Raw genomic sequence first — 16,474 nt, forward strand, 5'->3', positions numbered from 1 at the left:
CTTCCTCAAAATATGATATGAGACCTGGGCATCTTTCTTTTCTTATACATTATTGTATATTTTTATCTTTTATATACTGCTATACCTACAGTTTGAAAAACTAATCTGCATTTAAACGACTCTTTTATTATTTGGAATAATGAGTTGTAATTTGTGAGAAAGCATTAGATAGATGCGTTATATAACTTCCCTGTTTCTCGGACAAAATACCTAACAATGCCAAATAAAGAGGAAATGGTTTATTTTACTGACATTCCCATCTGAATGTTTTGTTCATCACAATGAGTTAGATATATGGAAGACTCACTTCTTGGCATCTGCAAAATTGCTTGAGTTTGGTGGCTGCATACAGGCTAGATCCACAGGTATTGTAGTCTCTGAAGGATCTTTTCTTCAAACCCTACTCCTCTACATGTCCCTGTATTTCCTCTCGTGAATGTTTTCTTCTCCCTTCTAAGATGGACTGAGCCATCCATATTCTGGCTTTCCTTCTTTTTAAGCTTCATATTTCTATGAATTATTTATTGGGTATAACAACATTCTGGGGAATACTAACTCTCCCTCTCACAAACATCTCCATTATACATATATAATTTAAAACAAAAGAAATATTAAAGCATAATGTGCTTTATATATTTGAGAATTTGATTCCTTTTAAATCCAATTTTTAAATATTTTCATTTGTTTCTTTTAATGAATTTTGAATACTGTTTCTCCTGAACGTAAGATGTAATGATATGTCTTACAAAATCTTTTTTGAAAATTGACTCCAAATCATTGTCTTTGGAAAAAGAAATGAAAAATGTTAATTATTTATGGAGAATGTTATTAGACATAAGGTTTTGCTTTGTAATTCATGGGCACTCCAGTAAGTATATCTGTAGCACCGGTTAGCCTCAAATTTATACTTGTCAGCACCTATAACTTGACTTCTGTGTTAAAGGTCATGCAACAACTTTTCCAGTGAAAACAATATTCTTCAGTAAATATATCCAAAATTTTCCATTTAATAATAGGTGATATTTACTTTGAGACAAAGTAAAGATTTAAATAATGATATTCAGTGGGATAACTAAATAAATACAATGAGGTGATGTATATTTTCTGTTAGCTAACATCATGAAATAATGCAATATTATAATGTACTTCTAGGATCTCATATCAATAATACATTTGTTTTCTTTAATAGATTTGAAAAAGTTTCACTGGGAATTTTCCTCTTCTACAAAATAAAAATGGAAATAATTCCTCAATACTAGGTTATTATATTATTTTGAAATTTACAGAAAAACATTTAATGTCCAAAGAACTGATCACAGAACATTTGATTTTTAGAATTCCCTCCTTATCATCTGGAAAAATATTCGAAAGACACTGTGAAATTATTGAATAAAAGATTTACTGAATGACCTTAAATGTAAAATGATAATGTTTATTTACCAAATATCCAAAGGGATGTGCATATATGCAATGTGCTTTTTGAGTTGCTTCCAAGCAATCACAACCAGCCCCAGCAACTCAGGGGGATGGTGCTTAAACACAGATCAATCAAGTACTTTGGTCCTCCATGAAAACTCAGCTGCTTTATGAACTTATTGCTAAACATCTTGACTCTTGCAAGAGTCCCGGTCTAAGTTACAACAACAACAACAAAAAAGGGTGATTTATAGTTACTGCTTATGGCTTCTGAGCAGGGAAAGGCAGTTTTTTATAAATGGATGGGCCTTAGATCAGCCAAGCACAGATTAACCTTAAATACTTTTCGATATATGTATAGTAGGACTTGCAATGAGTTATAGAAAATAGAATATATGAAATTGGGAGAAGTTAGGAAAGTAGAGATAAATTTATTAAACTTTAGGAGGACTGCCACACATGTGAACACAGTCTAAGTTCATCTGTGACATTAAAGGTATTCGAGTACTCTAATAACAATAATCTGCTCTTAAGCCAATACAGGAAAATAGATGTATATTATAAACAAATTACAGGAATTTTCATAGCAAAATAGCCCCAAATAAGAGGCTACACATATAACTATCCATACAAATTAGTTTACAAACACTCAGTGGATTACAACATAGTCTACAAATAATGAATGACAACTGCACAGAAAAATTAACCTGTCTTTTAGAAAATGTGGCTTGAAGAAAGAAGAAGAATGACTAACATATCTTTTTCCATCATGACTCTGTTTTTAGTTGTTCTTAAGAGTTAAAAAAATCCTCAAGGATGTCTGGGCATGAGGAAACTTTTTCAATTGTTACACATTTAGCAAAACCATGCAACAAACTTCATGTTCTTAGCTTTGGCTGTTTGTTCCTACAACATACTTCCTTGAGAGACTGTGGATTCAAAGAGATGTTTTTTTCCTACTTCATTTAATTGCTTGATTTATTTATTTCCATGCTTTGGACATGTTTGCACTGATACATAATTAGTATAAAGTAATTTAAAAGTTAATCAGTATGTAGATGGTATAATGGATCTCTACTTGAGTTTAAAAGCACTCCTGTCAGCACAGACACATGTAAAAGAATGGGTCAGGTTCAGAGCCAGGAAGGGCTAAGGAATGAGTGAGAAATACTACAAATAGAGAATTACAACATAGTGGCTCATCTCATAGTTTTAAAATTTTTCTGTTTTTCAGAGAGTATTGAATCCCAAATGCTTCAGTGAAGAAGGTGTAACAATTGTCAATGGTATAAAGCAAAAAACAGGATGCACCCAAGAAGATTCTGAGCACAATATAGACAAGAGAGAAGGTGAACTATATTTATCCATCAAGAGAAGGACCTGTGTTTCCTTTGGGGGAAATATGGTGGATAATAAATATTATGTGGGGACTGTGGTCTGGTGCAAATTAAAATGATTTAACTAAATTGGTTAGATTTTTGTTCTTTCTTCCTTTACATTTCTTTTCTATATTTTCCTGTTTTAAACTGAGAACTTCATGACTGACACAAATTGCAATAGAGAGCTTCTGTAAAGTGTCTAAAAGTAGAGGCAGTGTGCCTTGGTGATGAAAAATCTAGGTGTTGTACTTGTTTCAGTCAGGTATGAGTTTTGTTGAAGACACTTCAATACATTTACAGCCCAGCCCCAATTAAAGCTATTATATTTAGGGCATCTTTGCTTAAAAGTGGTTGTCTATGGCAAGTGATCATTGAGCTGGAAGAAGAATTATAAATGTTAGGACGAAAGCCCAGTCATACAGCAATGTGAAGTGGACTACATAATGATTAATACAGAATAAATGACAATTGAATGATAATAAAAATCTATCTTTTAGAAAATGTGGCTTGAAGAAACTATGAAAAGGTCACTCATTGCCTGTTCTACATTTGTGTATGTCATTTTGGCTGTTCTAAGTTTAAAGAAATCTATAAGGATGTTTAGGCTTTGGGAAAGTCAGAGTTTGCCAAATATTTTTCAAGACCATGCAACCAGCTTAGTCTTCTTAGCACTGCATGTGTAAAGAAGACATTGCATGCCAGAAAGGGGTACAGATACTTGGATCTGAAATGACAGCAGTTGTGACTTACTATGTGGATACTAAGAACTGAACCTGGATCATTTGAACAAGTAACAAAGTTATTTACCACTCAGCCATTTCTTTATCTCTTGCACCTTAAGTTGATGTGTTTTCCATATCCAAACTCAAGTCATCAAAATTCTACCTCAAACACTTTAACCCACTGAAATATGTTTTCAACCCATATGTGTTTATATTTCAGAAAATGCAGCTCATGTGAGAGGAGAGTGAGTTTCAACTATGAAGAAACAAAAACCTAAAGCTCACAGTATTTCAAAGAGTTTTCTGTTACTACTCACCTGTATGAAAATTGTATTTTTCCTTTCACCATTCGGAACCCTCAGATGGAGTTCAAATTCTCATAGCAGGGCAAGGTTTGTTACACACTAATAGTTTTCACTGTTCCCATTCAGAATTTGAAATATATTCCAAGAACTACTAAGTAAATAGGAGGTGATAATATCCAGTGTTAGAAGCTTTACAATGCAATAGTATACACAAGAGACACCAAAACTTCAAATATTGTCCAATAATTGATTCCACAATGACAGTAACAGGCAAGGAAATCTACCTTGTGAAATTATGTTAAGTTAGGAAGAGAAAGGGAATTATGTGCAAACAGAGGTAATGGGTTTAGACTGATGGATTCATATTTGTTCACATCTACTAGTAAATTTCTACTGTACAAGAAAGGAGGAGTTGCTCATGTAGAAGAACTCAAGTGGTAACCGGGAATATTCTTGTTTCTGTCTGCTAACTGTTCTCCACACATTTTATCTACTGCTCCTATACCTATGCAGCATACATGCAGTCCTTACTGACAGCAAAAGCTTTTCTATTGCAGATCACCACAATATGTGTTGCATTTCTGTGCACTAATATCTAAAGCTTCTTGGCAAATATAAGTGGTTTTCTTGTTGTTTTCTTTTGTTTATAGTTGAAAACCTTTTGCAGTATTTTGTTTTTCTTTGCAGGATATTTATGCTTTGCCTGAATGTGTGTATTTTGCTAATGGGATTTATTTGGATTTAGCCTTAAAATCACCTTTGGTCACAATTTTGAATGTCTCTATCATCTCTAACACTGACTATGGCATTGCTTAGTGTTGGGTGTTGGTGTCATCTATGCTTCTTCAAGAAACACACTAAGCACTACAAAGACTCATGGGTAAATGTTGCATCCCACCCTTCATAATTGCTTTTTAGAATATATTTGTGTAATTTTTGTTATTTACACTAAATGATAATAATATGGTAAAGTGAATTAAAAGTAATTTACAACACTTCAGATAGATGGTTTTCTAGAAATCAGTCTGGTGGTTCTTTAGATAATTAGGCATAGTGCTACCCGGAGGATCGAGCTATACCACTTCTGGACATATAGCAAAAAGACACTCCAAAATAAAATAAAAACACATAATCATGTTCATTGCAGCCTGTTTTTAGTGGCCAGGAGCTAGAAAGAACCCAGATGTATTTCAGGAGAGAAATGGATACAGAAATTGTGGGACATTTACACAATGGAGTACTACTCATGATATTCTGCTATCCTCATAGATTGGTGCTGAGCCCAACTGATGGAAACACATGCAAGACCCACACTCAAGCATTAGGCAGAGCTTAGAAAATCCTGTGCAAGTGAATAAACAGGTAGCAAAGGAACCAAAGGATCAACAACACCATAAGAAAATGCACAGAATCATTTAACATAGAGCTTTAGGGGCTCACAGAAATAAAACCCCAACTAGGGATCCTAAACTAAGGTAAGCTCTTTGATGATGTTAGAGGTATATAGCTTGGCATTCTTGTAGGTTACCTAACAGTAGAGTAAGAGCTGTCTCTGACTTTTTGCTAAATTTTAGAACCCTTTTTTCCTACTGAGTTAGCCTTCCTCTATTCTTAAGAAGAGAGGATGTGACTAGACATTTGATAATTTTATATGATATGGCTCATTGATATCTGCAGAGACCTTGCTTCTCTGAACAGAACAACAAGGCTTATGCTCTAAGATTCAGATTGGACAAATGGCACCTCATGAAGCTGCAAAGCTTCTGGAAGGCTAAGGATAGTGTTAAGAAGAGAAAATAGCAGCCCCCAGATTGAAAAAAAAATCTTTACTAATTCTATATCTGATAGAGGGATAGTATTCAATATATACAAAGAACTCAGGAAGCTAATCTCAGAGAATCAAATAATCCCATTAAAAATTTGGTACAGAGCTAAAGAAAGAATTCACAGTTGAGGAACACCAAATAGCCGAGAATTACCTAAAGAAATGTTCAACATCCCAAGTCATTAGGTAAAAGCTAACCAAAACAACCCTGAGATTCCACTTAACACCACTTAAACTGGCTAATCTAAAAAACTCAGTTGAAGGCAGATACTGGTGAGAATCTAGAGAAAAAGTAACACTGCTCCACCCTTGGGGGGTTATAAGCTCTTACAATAACTCTGGAAATCAGTCTGGTGATTCCTCAGAAAACTGAACATAGTGCTACCTGAAAAACCAGCTATTTCTGTCCTTAGCATATACCCCATGAATTCTCCAACACGTAGTGAGGACACATGCTTCACCTTATTCTTAATAGCCTGATGCTAGAAAGAACCCAGATGTCTATCAACAGATTCATGGATACAGAATGTGTAGTACATTTACACAATTGAGTACTGATATATTAGAGGAAAATTGATGGAACTAGAAACTATCATCTGGAGTGAGGTAACCCAGTCACAAAAAAACAAAAAAAAACAAAAAAAAAAAAACAAAAAACACAAACAAACAAACAAAAAAAAACCTAAAACATGGTATGCACACACTGAGAATCATATACTAGCACCAGAAGCTCTGAATACACAAAACCGGAGGAACAATTAAAGGTCAAAAAGAAGGAGGCCAAAATGGGGATGCATCAGTTATTCTTTGAAAAGAGCACAAACTCTCATGGGAAAAATCCATTGTCAAATAGAGGAACAGGGATTGATGAAAGATAACTCAAATGTTGCCTCACCTGGGGATTTTCCACATATGCAGTCACCAAATTTAAGCACTATAAATGATCTGAAAAAGTACTTACTGGCAGGAATGATAGAGAGATATCCCCTCAGAGACTATGCTAGAATCATATAGATACAGCTGAGCATGCCTGCTGCTAACCATCGGTCTGAATTTGGGTATTCCAGTTACATTGCTAAAGAAAAGATCTAAGTATCTGAAAGGGGGTTGCAACATTATGGGAAAAACAATATTATCAACCAACCACACTTCCAAAACTGCCATGAAGTAAAATACCAACCTCTGTGTACACTCGGAGAGACATATTGATCCAGTTACATATGTAGCTGAAGATAACATTGTCTGGCATCAGTGAGAGAAGGGACTTTTGTTTCAAAGAGGGTATGTTTTACCAATGTAGGGAATGCCATAGCAATGGGATGGAGAGGCTGAACAAGATGGAGTGCACTTTTGTGAAGTCCAAAAGAAGGGGAGGAAGGATGGTACAGGGTGTTATAAACGGATAACATCTCCAATGTAAATACAGAGTATCTTATTTTAAAAAAGAAAAAAAAAGAAAATTATGAAGAAATGCTTAATCCGTCCTGGCAGAGTTCGGTAGTTAAGTTCTCTCTCTGTGTGTTTGCCCTTTCTACACAGATTTGTCTATAGTAGAACCATGACATTTTCTTTGCTCAGTTACTAGCTTGCCATAATTGAAGTAAAATGAAGTTTTTGTATGTTCATCATCTTCTTTAGAGAGGAATGAGGTACAGGAGCAGAGTTGTCTCAAAGTCTAAAGATCATTTTATAATGAAATAATCTTAAATGTCATTTCTATGGATCTGAGAATTTTGAAGACCAAATATTCATAATATATCTGAATTATCAATTATTGTTTATTCTTAGCTATTTCCTACCTGAATAACCTTGAAAATATTTTATTGTAACGAAAGAGACTAGTGTCCAATATGACTATGGGTTTGACTGACTATTAATTTCTATTGATTAGCCATTCCTATATTTTATTTGCATTTTTATTATTTACAACTTTTCATAATAGCAGTTTTCAAAAGTATTGGGACTTTAGATTGTATCTTTAAGAATTATATAATTAGAGCTCCGGAAGTAAACTTTGAAAAATTTTCTGCTCTGTAAAAGGAAATTAACCTCATGACAGTCTCTGAGAAACAAGCATGCATCCATTTTTCTCCATAAACAGTCAATAAATTGTTTAGAACTAATTACAGACTCTTTTATCAAGGGTCGATGTAGGGAGCCATGTGGAAGACTCTGTGAAGACTACTGAGCTGTAACCTAAGTCTTCTGCCAAAGGTCTCTGCCTCTAAGCCAAGCACAGGACAATCAGCCCTGAGCTGAGACAGAGCTTCCCTTTTACCTTGACCTGGGCTAAATGTCATCACCAGACTGCAGACCCCTGACTCTGTTCCCAATTCATCAAGACTCACAAAAGCTAGGTGTCCCATAGTTTGGGAGACCTATTTTGGCCCTTTCCTCAAGCCTGTGGACTGCCAATATGTTGCATATGACTTCTCTGAGCAGTTTTCCACCAAAGACTAGGGGACCAGAAGCCAAGAAGTGCGTCCTGTTCCCGACAGGACAAATAGCTATGTTTCCAGGTTATATAGCAGTCATTTGTCAGCAACTCACTGTATGTGGAGGCTCCTTGTGCTGTGGGAAATACTCTATTATCTCCATCCTGTGCAATTATACATGATTTTGTTGCCAGACTTTCACCATGTTTGTTCCCATTTTTTAAGGTTGCAAACAATACTTTCTGTTGCTCTTCTTTTTCCAGTTATGTTCATGGAAAGACGCTGGGCCTCTCTAATTACAGAACCAGACATTTACACAGTTGTTAAGTTTGAATGACTAATCAAATTATTATATTACATTTAAAAAATTTCCAGAGAATATAAAATTTTTATATCAATAAGAGAGAAACAGACATAAAATGTATACTTTCTTAATTCAAAAATCCACTTGAAGTGGTCTTAAATAAGGATTTCTTCAGTGATTAACACAATAATGCTTTAGGCATACTCATATTTTATCTCCATAAACAATAGAGGAAGAAAATATTTCTCTTTTGTGTACCTCTCGTTAGTAGAATCTTGAATGTAATTAACAACTGATATTACATGAACGAATCTGTCTAATGAAAAGGTATGTATCATTTTTTAAATGTTTACTTTTATGTTTTTGAAAATTTGATGAAAGTACCACATGTATGATGATTGCTTATGTAGGTCAGAGGGGCGTGAAATTTACATTGAATGTCTGTTTTTTGCTAAATAGGTTCTCAGCACTCAACTGAGTTTTCTAAAAAAGCCACAATTGTTCTTGTCTTCAGATTAAACTATCTAACAAGGTAGTAAATTTTAGGAAAATATAGTTTCTAAAATCATATAGGAAATATCAATGTATTCATGGATTAGAAACATACAAAATGTATATTGTGAATTTTCACACCATTTACTTAAAAATGGATTTATAATTCTGTCAACATTAAGTCTGCAAAGACATATCAAAGGGCAATCTTCTCATACTGCAACTAGAAGTATTGATAGAGTTATAATCATATTTAAATCATCTATAACTATGTTGAGAAAGGAAAACCTCCATATATAATGGTGCTTCAGTACACCTGCTTTTGCATGAATTCATATGTATACCTGCCTTCAAATAGAGCTAAGCAGCCATCAGTCCTCTTCATTATAACACTGAGATTTTTTTATACCAATTTATACCCAATGGGTATAAATTCCTTTATTCAAAAACAATGTATTTCTCTAAAACATAAAGTCAACAGACTGTCATACACAACATAGATTAATCATTTTAAAAACTTAACCTAAAGAATGGAATGAATTAATTATTGGACAGTTTTTAATCAAATTTAACACATGACTACAGTAATTTCTCATTGAAAAAATGTTTTAACTGTAGACATGAAGGAGAAACTATTTAGAAACATTTGGAAGCAGCATCAAGAGTACTGAAAAGTTTTTTTTTGTTTTGTGACAGCAATGCAGAACCAAGGTGTTTAAAAGTTATCTTAGACTCTTGTCAACATGGTTCTAAAACTTATTTTAGAAATGATTTGTCTTCTGGGAAAGAATACCAGGTGATCATGAGCCTTTAAGTGAGGGGGGTTGTCTCACTTCAACTGACTAACTGCTCTTGACAACATCCACTACAATGGAGTCATCCAGCATTGAGGTGAGTGATCTCAGGAGCACTGCCGTAAGAACTGATGACATTAGAAAGCCAGTTTTTGAGAAATCATGCTTGTAATCCTGAAAGCATCTTACTTTCTTCACAACAGTGTCTCTCAATTTTACTTGTAGTTAAAATCTATATCAAGAATTACATCTGCAGTTCTAAAATTAAGAAGGAAATAGGGGAACAAAGAAGGAACCAAAAAATGGAAATAAATAAAGAGAGGAAGAAAAGATTGGGAAGAAAGAGAAACAGAACTTAAGGCATGCATAGTACAAAAAGGAGACTGTGGTTTGGTTTAGGCATTGGAACTTGGATGGGCTTTTTGATGAAAATGGAGTATTTATAACTTGGGGCATAGTAGATTGTCTCCAATGCTTCCTACACTGTGTGAATGAACACTTTTTTTTCTGTAGGCTGCTACTGAGTCTCTCTTATCACAGATAGAAACTCATTTCCTTTTTTTCTTTCTTTATGTAGTCTTTTTCTTTTTCTCTTTTCTCTGTCTTTGTCCCCATTTACCTCTTTCTATATTTTTGCATGTCTCCTCTTAAATTCCTCATTTTCAAAGAAAGATTTAATTGGATACTTTTTTTCATTTTTTCCTTACAGATTTCAATGGGGAACACAGCCAAGACGTTGCACTGACTAGAAATGCTATGTGATATACCAACATCTTATCCCAATAACTTCAAGTACTATTATTTCTTTCGTTCCTCCTACTTACCAGTTTTTATTCTTCTCAAAACTTTACATTATGCTTTTGTCGCTACAGAGCAAGATTCAGATAATGGGTAGAAGAGATTAATCCTTTCAGTCATAAAATTACCTTATCAATGGTAGAATTATGACTTTATTTTTGACTAGGAAAATTAAATTTTTATGGAAACATAGTGATTAACTCATAAATACAGTGAACTACATTGATCATAGTAGTAATATGATTTATTCCTTGGTACTGCAGATAGTCAGAAATATGACAGATACTTCTATGATTATTCCTATGTTTCATTCACTACATTTTAAATTTTTTTTTATGTTTTTCCAGGTCAGGTGTCATCTGCAAACACAAACCTATACAGTGGTCATCATATGTGAAGCCTGTCCATTGGTCCCTCTCCTTCTGGAAAATAGACATTGGTATGCGGGGTTTTTCTATTCCTATTTTAATGGTCTATGTGTAGAGTTTTGGGAGATATCATTTGTATTGTTGACGTTAGAGATATTTGTTACAAAGAAAAACCCAAATGAAAATGATTCTCTACCACATTTTACTGCTAACTAATATACTTCATATTCTTTCTTATATACACAATTGCAGACTCAGCATTGTGACTCTTAATTTGATTTCACTAACCTATGGGCCCATGTTAGTTTTGACTTTACATGATGGCATTCACTATCACTCTGTACCATATAATGTAACCTGAACTTTTCATATATGAACCGTAATCTCCTTAATTTAAAATTAAAACTAAGGTCGAACTACAAACGTTCATACTAGTAACCATTGTGGGTATACAGTTCAATAATGAACTGAGTGGCAAGACATTTTCTTCACAAACTCAAGACTTTGTCCCTTGCATACTTGTGAATCCACACTTTCATTTTTTTAAAATTTTCATTGCAAGATTTGTTTATTTTAGTGAGTGCTAAAGCAGCTAAGAGAATACACCTGTAAATATTATTAGATGTGTTTTGGCAGCTGTGTCTCTCTTGTAATGTGGGACACTGGAATGAACCCTACTCATCAGACTAGATATAAAGCTCCTGTCTCAGCAGAGAACTATTGCTGGCCACAGTGGTGAGTCACTATAGTCTTGGGTTTTTGATGAAAATGTAATGTATAAGAAAGAGCTACACAGCCATGGAACTAGTCATAGCACTTAACAAGTGTCCCTAGTTACTGCCATGTTTGTAGTGTGTCTAGTTTCTTATTAATGGATAGTTGTTATATCATTGCTTGTATACAGTACTTTTTATTCACCATACATATGTTGTTGTGCATGGTCATTTGGAATGATTATAATATTCACCTCCTGTGAATGATTACATTGTGGATATGACTAATCAGGTACCTTCTTTTTGTTGGTTTTTGTTGCTTGTTGTTTGTTTTATATTGAATGCTTTTATTTACATTTCAAATGTTATCCCCTTTCCTTGTTTTCCCTCCAGAAACCCTATTCCATTCATCATCCCCCTGATTCTATTGGGGTGCTTCCCCATCCACCTACCCACTACCTCCTGCCTCCTCACCCTGGCATTCCTGTACACTGGGGCATAGAGCCTTCACAGGACAAAGGACTTCTCCTCCCATTGATGCTGAACAAGCCATCCTCTGCTACATATGCATTTGGAGCCATGGGTCCAGGCGGTACATTTTTAAGACTCTGATTTTAATTCAATTTTACTCATAGTAAGGAGTGAAATTGGTGTATGAAACAGCAATTCTTCTTTTATAAGAAAAACTATTTTTTTTTTCATAGGGCATCAACACCATGAGAATGACATTCAGAAAGATGTTTGTTATAACAAATAATTAATAAAGCATTTAAAGTAGATAGTTAAAATGCATAACTTTAAGGAAAAATTGCATCATTTTAAAGCACATTCCATAATGCAAAGAAAAATGAACATTTGTGATATGTCTACAAGAAAAACTCCAGGGACACAAATACCAATTTTCCCTGCACAAAATGACAAGAGTGTCTTTATGATCAAAAAATATATATATACACGGATTACAAATATCATTCTATTACACATTGTTATACCCACATAAAATGCATATAAGAAGTGTAGGATTGTAGCTCAATGGAAGAGCATTCAGCTTTCATTCATGAGACTGTGGGTTCAATCTTGTTCTTCCAGTGTAACACAGTTCTTACAGATGACAAGACAAGAATGTTCCTAAGATTTTTAAGAACTGACTGCATCTTATTCACATCCCATGGACTATATAGCAAAATTTACTATGAAAGTACATTTTTTTCTAATTTGGCCTGGTTTTTACATTTTTAAATAGCATACATATTATTATTACATTTCGTTACACAATTTTCTATTAAATTTATTTTTTATTCTCTTCTTAAAATTTTCTCTTTCACTCCCACTGCCCCCTCTCTCTCTCCCTCTCCATTGTCACCCCCTCCCTCTGTATCTCTGTCTCTTTCTCTGTCTGTCTCTCTGTCTCTTTCTGTCTCTCTCTCTATCTCTCTGTCTCTCACTGTCTCTCTGTCTCTCTCTGTCTCTTTCTCTCAGTATGTATATAATCTTTATCACTTTAACAATATACTTGTTTCATCCTCCTCTGAAGAATTTCCCAACAAGTCTCTTTCCTCATTTTGTGATTTTGTTTTTAGATTTATTGTTGAAAACCGCCTACTCTCCACACTTACATATATATTAAGAACATGATTCACATCAGTGTTTGAGACAGAATGACGGCTTTATTTTCTCCAAGTCTATGTTACCTTGCTAAAATCATTGTACTCCATCTAATTCCTGAAATCATCAGGATTATGTTTTATTTTTTTACAGATTTACAAATCTGCTCTGTATTTATAACAAACTTTAATTATCTGCTAATGGCCCTCATTTCTTTACTGCTCTAAGTTATGCAGGTAATGTGGATGTGCAGTGTCTCTGTGACAGGACATAGAGTGTGTTAGGTATATGCCCAGATTTTATTCAGCTGTATTACATTGCAATCTCATTTTACTGAGAAATCTTCATATTTATTTCTATAATGAACAAAAAGTTAGAATAAAGATTCCTTTTCTCTACACCATAATCTGCATTATTATCTTTTGTGTTAATGTTAATCATTATAAGAAGTGTAGCTTATGCTAGCAATCAAACATGGAAACTTCCAAACATGCACTAAATTAAAAACAGGATAAGTTTTAAAATATTCTCTTTTTTCCACTCATTCAAACTATATATTTCAAATATTTGCCATCTTTTGATGAATTTTGAAATGCTTCATGGATTTTTGCAAATAATGTCATGTTTAAATATCCCATGTTTGCATATTTATTGCAAAACATTGAATTTGTTCAAAAGAAACAGTACACATTAATATTTTCTATTTTTAAAATGTGGATACCTGAGTCTCTCTCTCTCTCTCTCTCTCTCTCTCTCTCTCTCTCTCTCTCTGTGTGTGTGTGTGTGTGTGTGTGTGTGTGCATAAAACATTTGGCAAATGCCACCAAAGACCAGGGTATCAAAAATTAATAATTATGTCTGCCTTTGTCCTTCAACTCCTAAATTAAAGATACCTACTAAAATGTCCAAAGAAAATATTAAATTTAATAAACATATACTATTTTATCTTTACATTAAAACAATAGACAATATCTAATTTATCAATTAAACTGTTTTAAATATATTTTTGTAGAGAGAAAAAATTTTAAATACACTGTAGTTGTGAATCCTTTATTTATGCTTACTTCACGAAATACTGCATACTTATAATGCGTGCTCAGGGACCTGGGACCAAAATAAGTTTATTTTCTTTTTTTAATAGAAATAAAAATGGATTCTGGAAACTTTGCAATAGAAACTTTTAACTTCTGCCAGATTATAGTGGGGATATTTGGCAATGCCTCAATCCTAATTTATTATAACATTTTGATATTTACAAAAAAGCATTTAATGCCCAAAGACCTGATTATAGAGCACTTGACTATTGCCAACACTTGACTATCATCTTAAGAGGCTTTCCACAGACAATGACATATTTTGGGTATAAGAATTTCCTAGATGACATAGGATGTAAATTGATTGTGTCTATTTCTCGAATAACAAGGGGAATGTCTCTTTATACCATGTGCCTACTGAGTTGTTTCCAAGCAATTACAATCAGCCCCAGTGACTCTAGGTTGATGAAGCTTAAATACAGAGCCACCAAGTACATTGGTCCCTCCTGCTCAGTAAGTTGGCTTGTGAACCTGCTTCTAAACATCTTGACTCCACTAAGAGTATCAGGTCCTACTTACAAGAAAAATGCAACTAACAGGTTGAGTTATGGGTACTGTTCTTTGTTTCCTTCCGGTAATGTGGCAACTTCACTGTATCTATTCTTACTGTGCTTCTCTGATGTCTTGTGCCTGGCTCTCATGGCCTTCTCAAGTATCTCCATGGTGACTATCCTCAACAAACACAAGAGACACGTCAAATACATCCACAGTGCTCAGCAATTTCTGAAAGTTTCACCAGAAGACAGAGCCACCCAAACTATCCTCATCCTGCTGTTTACATTTATCATCTGTTACTCATTCTTTTCCCTTTTGGCAATCATTAGAACCTGTTTAAAATATCCAGTGATATGGGGAGAAAAGACATTTACATTTCTAGAAATATTCTTTCCTGTATTTTGCCCCATTGTTCTCATCACTAATATGAAATCTAGTTCCGGGTTGTTTTTACCTTGGTCGGATAAGAGGTAGCTTCCTCTAAACATGATATGAGCCCTGGATATCTTTCTTTTCTTATACATTATCATAAATTTTTATCTGTTATATAATGCTAAATCTACAGTTTAAAAAATAATCTTCATATAACTTACTCTTTCATTATATGGAATAATGAGTTTTAATTTGTGAGAAAGCATTGGATAGATGAGATATATACCATTCCTGTTTCTTGGAAAAAAAAAACTTAACAATGCCAACTCAAAAAATAAATGGTTTCTTTTACCAACATCCCCATCTGAAAGCTCTGTTCATGATGATGAATTAGAATGCAAGACTCACTTCTTGGCATCAGCAAAATGCTTCTGTTTGATGACAACATATTGGGTGGATACACAGGTAATGTAGTCTCTGACTGATCTTTTCTTCAATCCCTGCTCCTCTATTTGTCCCTGTATTTTCTATTGTGAATGTATGGTTCTACCTTCTAAGAAAGACTGAGGTATCCACGTTTGGGCCTTCCTTCATTTTGAGCTTCATATGATTTATGAATTACTTTTTGAGTATCTCAACATCCTGAGGAATACTAAGTCTCACACACACATGCAACCAACTGCCTTATACATATATAATTTAAAACAAAATAAATATTAAAATGAAGTATGCTTCATATTTGAGGATTTAATTCCTTTTTTAATTCAATTTTTAAAATATTTCTAGTTGTTTTTTTGATAAATTTTGAATTATATGTCTTATAAACTTCAGAAATATTAATATATCTTTAAAAAATATTTCTGTGAAAATAGACTCCAAATTATTGTCTTTGGCCAAAAGCAATGAATAAAAATGGTAATCATTTAGGGAGAATGCTATTAAAGATAGGGTTTTGCTTTGAAATTAACTGGCTGTCCTGTAACTATTTTTGTAGACCAAGTTAGCCACAAATTTATGCTTTCCTGCTCCTGTCACTCAATTACTATGTTAAAGGGCATGCAACAACTTGCCCAGTGAAAACTTTATTCTTCAGTAAAAAAATTCCAAAATTTTCCTTTTGGTAATGAGGAATATTTACTTTGATAGAAAGCAAAGCTTTAAATAATGTTATTCAAAGGGATAACTCAATAAATACAATGAGGTGATGAATATATTATTTTAGCTAACATCATGAAATAATGCACTCTTATAATGTATTTGAAGGATCACATATCAATAATATATTTATATTATTCTTTAAGAGAATGAAAATGTCTTTGAATAATATTGCACTAGAAATTTTCCTCTTTTACAAAAT

The 16,474-nt window shown here is 33.7% G+C and overlaps 1 pseudogene across 1 annotated transcript; it reads left to right on the forward strand.

Annotated features, from left to right (window-relative positions):
* The first annotated feature begins 14,305 nt into the window (after positions 1–14,305).
* On the forward strand, positions 14,306–15,219 carry LOC308413680 (vomeronasal type-1 receptor 3-like; annotated as a pseudogene). Its single transcript has one exon. The product of its transcript is annotated as a vomeronasal type-1 receptor 3-like (transcript).
* The last annotated feature ends 1,255 nt before the right edge of the window (positions 15,220–16,474 follow it).

This window comes from Micromys minutus (genome assembly GCF_963924665.1).
Source record: "Micromys minutus genome assembly, chromosome: 32".
Lineage (NCBI taxonomy): Eukaryota > Metazoa > Chordata > Mammalia > Rodentia > Muridae > Micromys > Micromys minutus.